At 42.5% G+C, this 10,963-nt stretch overlaps 1 long non-coding RNA gene across 1 annotated transcript; it reads right to left on the bottom strand.

Moving 5' to 3' along the window:
• Positions 1-6,148: 6,148 nt before the first annotated feature.
• LOC139026755 (uncharacterized) lies at positions 6,149-10,238 on the bottom strand. Its single transcript, XR_011478681.1, has 4 exons — positions 10,221-10,238; positions 9,468-9,530; positions 7,820-7,885; positions 6,149-6,793 (listed from the first exon to the last, which is right to left on the bottom strand). It is a non-coding gene; the product is annotated as an uncharacterized lncRNA (long non-coding RNA).
• Positions 10,239-10,963: the final 725 nt, after the last annotated feature.

The raw sequence follows: 10,963 nt of genomic DNA, 5'->3' as shown, positions 1-10,963 counted from the left end.
TTTATACTTCCTGTAATAGCCATGTTATTTTATACTCTCTGTAATAGTTATTTTTTATACTCCCTGTAAATAGCCATGTTATTTTCTACTCCCTGTATATATATATAGCCATGTTATTTTCTACTCCCTGTATATAGCCATGTTATTTTACTAATTATATTTATTTGTTATTCACTGTGCAACTATCTTATTTTTTCTATTTTTTACAAATCTCTGCATTGTTGGAAAAGGACTCGTAAGTAAGCATTTCACTGTTAGTCTACACTAGCATCCTAGACAACTTCCTGAACAATAATAAAGGTTTAAAGGAAGGAAACCTGAACAATATATTTGTTAAATGCTGCTGTCTCTCCAGTCTGGTTCATTTAACGGATGGACAGGACGACGATATTGTGAGGCTACTACACAGTTGTCCATGTCTCTTTAATGATGTTCCTACTCGCACCAACGTGTCGGGACATGACATTAATGTTGGAAATGCTGCCCCTATCAAGCAACACCCATATCGTTTTGACTGTTTGTTGATGGTGGGAAAAGGGGGTACCAAGACAAGTTGCCCATGGGCATACACTACCCGTAGGTGAACTTTCTCTAAATACACTGGTTAGAACTGGGCGGACCACCCTCTGTATTTTTGGTTAGTTAGCTAGCTGTTGTTGAAGCAGGTAGACTAGCTTAGGGGTGTTTTTGAATACTTATTATTTCTTTCCTTGGGTCCAGCTCAGCCCCTTTTCCCGTTCCCCCATTACTGTGTGTTTACCAATTAAACCATGAGTGTTTGACGGTAATTTAGTTGTCTGTGTTTTTCGTTCTCGCTGTTACTTTTTCACTATTATACTTTGCATGAGTTATGTTACGGGTCTCGTTACCATCCCCCCGAGACTGCCGGGCCAAAGGGATCCGGGCCAAAGGGATTTTTAACAAGCCATATAACAAAGAACCAAGAACAAAAACATATACATGATCATTTACAAACCTTAGAATCAGCTACTAAAGACTACCAGAACCCCACTGGATTCTCCAATTACATTAAAGACTACCAGAACCCCACTGGATTCTCCAATTACATTAAAGACTACCAGAACCCACTGGATTCTCCAATTACATTAAAGACTACCAGAACCCACTGGATTCTCCAATTACATTAAAGACTACCAGAACCCACTGGATTCTCATATTACATTAAAGACTACCTGTAACGGCTTTCTTCCATAGGTGAAGGAGAGGACCAAAATGCAGCGCGGCTAGTGTTCAACATGTTTAATAAAAGAACAAGTGAAACACTACAAACAACATACAAAATAACAAAATGTGCAAAAACCGAGACAGACCTATCTGGTGCAGACAACCACAGAGACAGGAAACAAACACCCACAAAATCCCAACACAAAACAAGCCTCCTATATATGATTCTCAATCAGGGACAACGATTACCATCTGCCTCTGATTGAGAACCATATTAGGCTGGACATAGAAACAGACAAACTAGACACACAACATAGAATTTCCACCCAGCTCACGTCCTGACCAACACTAAACAAGCAAAACACATAATAACTCTGGTCAGGACGTTACACTACCAGAACCCACTGGATTCTCCTATTATATTAAAGACTACCAGAACCCACTGGATTCTCATATTACATTGGATGAGCTACAGGACCCAAAAAGGCCTGTGGTGTTGATGGTATACTAACCAAAATTATAAAATATACAGACCAGAAATTCAAATAGGCTATTCCTAAACTCTTCAACATTGTCCTCAGCTCTGGCATCTTCCCAAATATTTGGAATCAAGGTCAGGTCACCCCAATCCACAAAAGTGAAGACAAATTTGACCCCAATAATTACAGTGGAATCTGCATTAACAGCAATGTCGGAAAAGTCCTCTGCTATACCATCAACAGCAGACTCGAACATTTCCTCAGTGAAAACAATGTCCTGATCAAATGTAAAATTGACTTCTTACCAAAATACCGTATGACAGATCATGTATTCACCCCGCACAGCCTAATTGACAAACAACCCAAAAGCAAAGTATTCCCACGCTTTGAAGATTTAAAAAAAGCTTTTGACTCAATTTGGCATGAGGGTCTGCTATACAAATTGATGGAAAGCGGTGTTGGAGGTAAAACATACAACATTATAAAATCCATGTACACAAACAACAAGTGTGCGGTTCAAATTGGCAATAACACAAAGGTTTCTTTCCTCAGGGCTGGGGGGGAGAGACAGGGATGTAGCTTGAGCCCCACCCTCTTCAACATCTCTGTGTGCCTGGCAGATATCTCAGCTTTGATGTCGGGCCACCATCTCAAGCTCAACCTTGACAAGACAGAGCTGCTCTTCCACCCAGGAGCTGCTCTTGCCAGAGCTGCTCTTCCTCCTTGCTCCACTCAAAGACCTCTCCATCACGTTTGACAACTCCACAGTGTTGCTCTCCCAGAGTGTAAAGAACCTTGGCATGACCCTGGCCAACACCCTGTCATTCTCTGCAAAAATCAAAGCAGTTACCCGCTTCCTGCAGGTTAATGCTCTACAACATCCGTAGAGTACAACCCTACCTCACACAGGAAGCGGCGCAGGTCCTAATCCAGGCACTCATCATCTCCCGTCTGGACTACTGCAACTCGCTGCTGGCTGGGCTCCCCGCTTGTGCCATCAAACCCCTGTAAATCATCCAGATTACTGCAGCCCGCATGGTGTTAAACCCTCCCAAATTCTCCCATGTCACCCCGCTCCTCCGCACACTCCACTGGCTTCCAGATGAAGCTCTCATCCACGACAAGACCATGGTGCTTAGAATGGCCTTCTATGTCATCAAAAGGAACATAAAACTCGACATCCCAATTAAGATTTTGCTATAAACTTAAATTAGTTATAGAACCCATTGCCCTCTATGTTTGTGAGTTCTGGGGTCCACTCACTAACCAAGAACTCACAAAATGGGACAAACACCCAATTGAGACTCTGCAAGCAGAATTCTGTGTACAATGCAAAACACCAAACAATGGATGCAGAGCAGAATTAGGACTATACCCACTAGTTATCAAAATCCAGAAAAGAGCTTTAAAATTCTACAACCACTTAAAAGGAAGCAATGCCCACACATTCCTCCACAAATCAAATCAAATTGTATTGGTCACATACACATGGTTGGCAGATGATAATGCGAATGTAGCGAAATGCCTGTGCTTCTAGTTCCGACAATGTAGTAATATCTAACAAGTAATCTAACAATTTCACAACAACTACCTTATACACACAAATGTAAAGGGATAAGTAAGAATATGTACATAAAAATATATGGATGAGCGATGGTACAGAACGGCATAGGCAAGATGCAGTAGATGGTATAGAGCAGTATTTACATATGAGATGAGTGATGTAGGATATATAAACATTATTAAAGTGGAGTTATTTAAAGTGATTAATAATAGGCATAGGCAAGATGCAGTAGATGGTATAGAACAGTATGTACTGTACATATGAGATGAGTAATGTAGGATACGTAAACATTATTAAAGTGACGTTATTTAAGGTGACTAGTGATACCTTTATTAAGTCCATTTATTAAAGTGGCCAGAGATTTGACTCTGTATGTTGACAGCAGCCTCTCTGTCTTAGTGATTGATGGCTGTTTAACAGTCTGATGGCCTTGAGATAGAAGCTGTTTTTCAGTCTCTCGGTCCCAGCTTTGATGCACCTGTACTGACCTCACCTTCTGGATGATAGCGGGGTGAACAGGCAGTGGCTCGGGTGGTTGTTGTCCTTGATGATCTTTTTGGCCCTCCTGTGACATCGGGTGCTGTAGATGTCCTGGAGGGCAGGTAGTTTGCCCCCGGTGATGCGTTGTGCAGACCGCACTACCCTCTGGAGAGCCTTGCGTTTGAGGGCGGTGCAGTTGCCGTACCAGGCGGTGATACAGCCCAACAGGATGCTCTCGATTGTGCATCTGTAAAAGTTTGTGAGGGTTTTAGGTGACAAGCCAAATTTCTTCAGCCTCCTGAGGATGAAGAGGCGCTGTTGCGCCTTCTTCACCACACTGTCTGTGTGGGTGGACCATTTCAGTTTGTCCGTGATGTGCACGCAGAGGAACTTCAAACTTTCCACCTTCTCCACTACTGTCCCGTCGATGTGGATGGGGGGTGCTCCCTTAGCTGTTTCCTGAAGTCCACAATTATCTCCTTTGTTTTGTTGATGTTGAGGGAGAGGTTATTTTCCTGACACCACACTCCGAGGGCCCTCACCTCCTCCCCGTAGGCTGTCGGTAATTGTTGTTGGTAATCAAGCCTACCACTGTAGTGTTGTCTGCACACTTGATGATTGAGTTGGAGGCGTGCATGGCCACGCAGCCATGGGTGAACAGGGAGTAAAGGAGAGGGCTGAGAATGCACCCTTGTGGGGCCCCACCTGGGGGTGGCCCGTCAGAAAGTCCAGGACCCAGTTGCACAGGGTCGAGACCCAGGGTCTCAAGTTTGGAGTTTGGATGGTACTAAATGCAGAGCTGTAGTCAATGAACAGCATTCTTACATAGGTATTCCTCTTGTCCAGATGGGATAGGGAAGTGTGCAGTGTGATGGCGATTGCATCGTCAGTGAACCTATTGTGGCGGTAAGCAGATTGGAGTGGGTCTAGGGTATCAGGAAGGGTGGAGGTGATATGCTCCTTGACTAGCCTCTCAAAGCACTTCATGATGACAGAAGTGAGTGCAATGGGGTAACAGGAACAATGGTGGCCCTCTTGAAGCATGTGAGGACAGCAGACTGGGATTGGGATTGATTGAATATATCCATAAACACACCAGCCAGCTGGTCTGCGCATGCTCTGATGATGCGGCTAGGCATGCCGTCTGGGCCAGCAGCCTTGCAAGGGTTAACACGTTTAAATGTTTTACTCATGTTGGCCACGGAGAAGGAGAGCCCACAGGCTTTGGTAGCGGGCTGTGTCAGTGGCACTGTATTGTCCTCAAAGCGAGCAAAGGAGTTGTTTAGTTTGTCTTGGAGCAAGTCGCCGATGTCCACGACAGGGCTGGTTTTCTTTTTGTAATCCGTGATTGACTGTAGACCCTGCCACATACCTCTCGTGTCTGAGCCGTGGAATTGCGACTCTACTTTGTCTCTACACTGATGCTTTGCTTGTTTGATTGCCTTGCGGAGGGAATAGCTGTACTATTTGTATTCGGTCATGTTTCCAGTCACCTTCCCATGATTAAAAGCGGTTGTTCGCGGTTTCAGTTTTCCACGAATGCTGCCATCAATCCATGGTTTCTGGTTAGGAAATGTTTTAATAGTCACAGTAGGTACGATCTCCAATGCACTTGCTAATAAATTCACCCACGAGTCAGGGTTTTCATCAATGTTGTTGTCTGAGGCTATCCGGAACATATCCCAGTCCACGTGATTGAAGCAGTCCTGAAGCGTGGAATCCGATTGGTCAGACCAGCGTTGGACAGACCTGAGCACAGGCGTTTCCTGTTTTAATTTCTGTCTATAGGCTGGGAGCAACAAAATGGAGTCATGGTCAGATTTGCCAAAGGCAGGGCAGGGGAGGGCTTTGTATGCATCGCGGAAGTTAGTGTAGCAATGATCCAGAATGCTAGCAGCCCGTGTCGCGCATTCGATATGCTGATAGAATTTAGGAAGTCTCGTTCCCAGGTTAGCTTTGTTAAAATCCCCGGCTACAATAAATGCAGTCTCAGGATGTATGGTTTCCAGTTCACATCGAGTCCAGTGAAGTTCTTTCAGGGCCGATGAGGTATCTGCTTGGGAGGGGATATACACGGCTGTGACTATAATCGAAGAGAATTCGATTGTAAGCACTCATCTACAGAGAGATGAAGCTAGAGGCGAGTCCCATCAGCCAGCTGGTTCTGGAGTTCACAAACACAAACAGACCCCACAGAGCCCCAGGCCAGCAACACTTTTAGACCCAACCAAATTATGAGAAAGCAAAAAGATAACTATTTGACACACTGGAAAGAATTAACCAGAGCAAATTGGAACCCTAAACAAAGAGTACACAGTAGCAGAATACCTGACCACTGTCACTGACCCAAAATGAAGAAAAGCTTTGACTATGTACAGACTCAGGGAGCAAAACCTTGCTATTGAGAGAGGTCTCCAAGGGCAGACATGGCTCTCAAGAGAAGACAGGATGTGTGCCCACTGTACACAAAAGGAGGTGGGAACTGAGCTGCACTTCCTAACCTCCTGCCACATGTATGRCCATATTAGAGACACATATTTCCCACAGATCACACAGACCCACAAAGAGTTTGAAAAGAAATCCAACACTGAAAAACTCCCATATGTGTTAGGAGAAATACCACAGTGTGCAATCACAGCAGCAAGATTTGTGGTCCGTTGCCATGAGAAAAGGACAACCAGTGGAGCACAAACAACATTGTAAATACAACCTATATTTATCTGTTTATTTATCTTCCCTCACTATTCATACTACAACTATATGCACATTGCTAAAACACTGTACACAGCTGAAATGTCCTTCTTTTTTAAACCTTTTTGAGTGCAATGTTTACTGTTAATTTCTAATGTTTTCTTGTTAAATGTTACATTTACTTCTTCTCAATTTTGTTCATTGTTTATTTTACTAAACATCTGTTTCCCGTGCTGATAAATCCCCATTGAATTGGGAGAGAAAGAGAGAGAGACAGAGAATAAGACAACAACAACTCCCAGCATGTTTTCCATATTCCAATCCAATCTAACCTTCCATACCTCCCATTCATTAACATGTTGGAGGACTTACTTGAATTTAGGTTTGGCCTCCTCTGTGGATGACGAGAGAGAGAGCGAGCGAGAGAGAGTGAGAGAGTGAGAGAGAGGTGGAGAGAGAAAAAAAGAGTCATTAGAGATGTCCAGGTGTGACAGAGAGACAGACAGAGAGACAGACAGACGGACACAGTCACATACTGTAGGAATGAATGGGGTAACGTCATCGACGGGTTTGTCCATTTTGAGTGGGGTCCAAAATTATTGGCATCCTTGATAAAGATGAGCAAAAAGGATAATCCTGGTGTGTGTCCAAAAAGCTCTGACCAAGGCACCGGTTTCAATCCAAATGCCAATGCCTTTTAGCAAACTCCATGCGTTTACATTGGTTGGATGACATGAAAACAGAGCTCTTTGGCCATTCATACCAGTGGTGGTTTTGGCGTCAAAATAAGGATGCATAAGCAGAAAAGTATGGGGGTCGATCTTTGATGTTATGGGGCTATTTGCTTCCACTTGTTAAGGTCAACGGCATCATGAACTTTATCCAGTACCAGGACATTTTTGCCAACAAACCTGGTTGCCTCTGCCAGGAGGCTAAAACTTGGCCGCAAGTGGATCTTCCAGCAAGGCAATAAACCAAAGCACACATCAAAATCCACAAAGTGTGTATTCTCCAACTCATAAAATATTTTTGAAAAAGGCTCAGTGCCGTTTTAGTTGCAAGGTGAGATATTGAAAACAGGGATGTCAATAATTACCTTTAAAAGGTTGTTGAACAAAATCTCTTTCCATGAGAAATTATTTTAGTGTGAAATATTTTATTTTCCCTTTTTTTTGCACACAACAATACCTCAGTATTTGTGTTATTTATTTCATACAGTCTTTTTTACTCATCTTTATCAAGGGTGGCAGTAATTTTGGACCCCACCTAAAATAAACAGTCTATGATTGAACCGCATCCCTCATAGCTGGCCTCGCTGTTGGTTTTGAGTGGGGCATTTAGCGTTCACCACCGGTGCTAACTCTACCTGGGCAACAGTCACGGGACCGGGCGATGCAAAACGAGCTTGCCAATTATTTACCTTCTCCCTCCTCTGCCCCCTCCCCTTCATCTGCATGCTCCTCCTCTCCCTCCTGTGGCTCCTCCCCTGCATCAGAAAAAGAAAAATAACACTGATAAAGACAAGAGGTGTGTGTGTCTGTGCACGTGTGTGGTAGGGTAATGTTATATATATTCTACTGAGGTAGGTTGTAGTAGGGTTATGCTATATACAGTGAATTCTGAAAGTTTTCAGACCCCTTGACTTTTTTCACATTTTGTTACGTTATTCTAAAATGGAGGAAATTGTCTACACACAATACCTCATAACGAAAAAGCAAAAAAACGTTTTTTTGACATTTTTGCAAATGTATTAAAACTTTTTTTTTTTATATAACATTTACATAAGTATTCAGACCCTTTACTCAGTGCTTTTTTGAAGCACCTTTTGGCAGTGATTACATCCTCGATCTTTTTGGGTATGACGCTACAAGCTTGGCACACCTGTATTTGGGGAGTTTCTCCCATTCTTCTCTGCAGATATATCCAAGCTCTGTCAGGTTGGATGAGGAGCATCGCTGCACAGCTAGTTTCAGTAGTTATGTTATATATATTATACTGAGGTAGGGTCTAGTAGGGTTATATATATACTGAGGTAGAGTCTAGTAGGGTTATGTTATATATATTATACTGAGGTAGGGTCTAGTAGGGTAATGTTATATATATTATACTGAGGTAGGGTCTAGTAGGGTTATGTTATATATATTATACTGAGGTAGGGTCTAGTAGGGTTATGTTATATATATTATACTGAGGTAGGGTCTAGTAGGGTTATGATATCTACTGTATATACACAACAGTTCAAAAGTTTGGGGTAAGTTAGAAATGTCCTTGTTTTCGAATGAAATGCACATTTTCTGTCCAATAAAATAACATCAAATTGATCGGAAATACAGTGTAGACATTGTTAATGTTGTAAATGACTATTGTAGCTGGAAATGGCAGTTGTTTTAATGGAATATCTACATAGGCGTTCAGAGGCCCATTATCTACAACCATCACTCCTGTGTTTCAATGGCACGTTGTGTCAGCTAATCCAAGTTTATCATTTTAAAAAGGCTAATTGATCAATAGAAAACCCTTTTGCAATTATGTTAGCACAGCTGAAAACTTTTCTGATTAAAGAAGCAATAAAATGGCCTTCTTTAGACTAGTTGAGTATCTGGAGCATCAGCGTTTCTTTCTTCTGAAACTCATCAGTCTATTCTTGTTCTCAGAAATGAAGGCTATTCAATGCGAGAACTTTTCAAGAAACTGAAGATCTGGGACAACGTTGTGTACTACTCCCTTCACAGAACAGCGCAAACTGTCTCTAACCAGAATAGAAAGAGGAGTGGGAGGCCCCAGTGCACAACTGAGCAAGAGGACAAGTACATTAGAGTGTCTAGTTTGAGAAACAGACGCCTCACAAGTCCTCAACTGGCAGCTTCATTAAATAGTATCCACAAAACACCAGTAATGTTATATATATTATACTGAGGTAAGGTCTAGTAGGGTTATGTTGTATTTTCTACGGAGGTAGGGTCTGGTAGGGTTATGTTATTTTTCTACTGACGTAGGTTAATGTTCTATTTTTAGATACTAGTAGTGCTACGGTATTTTTCATAAGCCCCTCCAACATGACTTCTGACCTGGCTCCTCATTGGTCTCCTCTTCCTCCTCTATGGCTGGCTCCTCTTCTTCCTGTGCATCCTCTAGGACACATAAAGTGAGAGAGTGATAGACAGGCAGAAAAGCCTATCTCCTCCTCTGCTCCCTAAGGTGTGCACTTGTTCACTTCAAGACATTTGATTGGTGTAAAGTTATGGCGGAAACTACGTCTTCACCAATCCAAAGCTTTTAAATCCTTGAGTAGGAGTGAATGAGTGCACACTTTTAGGGAGAAGGGGATAAGGAGAGCATCAGAATCAGTAGAAAAGTAGAACCGATCTCATTTGAAACCATATTGTCCATACCCCTTTCCTGCAGTTGAATGACCAGAGCGGCCTCATGGTTGGAATGTTAATAATATTAATAATTTCATAATTATCTGATATTCCGGTGTTTAATTTCAAACGGTTTCGTTGTATTTCAGTCTTCTGTATAGAATGTGTAATACTGGGATGCAAACTCCAAGTTGATTACATTTATACTCTATGTCTGACATGGTAGGGGTGTCTTCTTTGTTTAAGCTCATAGCCATGTGTGTGAGGTGTAAACTTTTCTTTCAAAGTAGATTTGTTTATGAAAACCAAGAACCCCCTGTGTGCTCCTGATTGAGGCCACTGCAATCAACATTTACAAATAGCTCTACCACGACCTGTTCTTTCAAGTTCTATCATTTTCAATTAATTTCAGTTCATGTGACAAAACAATAAATGTTTATTTTATTATTATTTTCTTACCTTCAACCACCTCCTCTGGAACAGACAAGACAGAGAGAAATATTAAATAAGAAACACACACACACACACACAGACACACCACAGCCACACATCAGACACACACACACACACACACACACACACAACACACACACACACACACAACACACACACACACACCACCACAGCAAACACACAGCCACACACACAGACACACACAGACACACACAGACACACACAGACACACAAAGCAAGATGGCACCGACAGAGCGGGTCACCTCGCTTCTAGTCCTTGGGAAACTATCTAGTATTTTTTTAAATGTATTCTTTCTTACATTGTTAGCCCAGAAAATCTGAAGTGTTAATTCATACAGCCGGGAAGAACTATTGGATATCAGAGCGTCGTCAATTTATCAGCACTACGACCAGGAATATGACTTTCCCAAAGCGGATCCTTTGTTCAAACTGTTTTCAGAGGCTGACCCAAAACAGCCGCAGGTAAATGGAGCAGCATTCTGGTCAGACTTCGGAGGCGCGCACACCACCCACTGCTTCCGAGTATTTTACTCGCTAATGTCCAGTCTCTAGATAACAAGGTAGACGAAATTAGGGCAAGGGTTGCTTTCCAGAGAGACATTCGGGATTGTAACATACTCTGTTTCATGGGAACATGGCTCTCTGGGGACAGGCTGTCAGAGTCGGTACAGCCACCAGATTCTTTGTGCGTTGCTCTGACAGGAATAAACATCTCTCAGGGAAGAAGA

The sequence above is a fragment of the Salvelinus sp. IW2-2015 genome, unplaced genomic scaffold, assembly GCF_002910315.2.
Source record: "Salvelinus sp. IW2-2015 unplaced genomic scaffold, ASM291031v2 Un_scaffold5693, whole genome shotgun sequence".
Classification (NCBI taxonomy): Eukaryota; Metazoa; Chordata; class Actinopteri; order Salmoniformes; family Salmonidae; genus Salvelinus; species Salvelinus sp. IW2-2015.
This window is presented reverse-complemented; position numbering and strand designations above follow the sequence as displayed.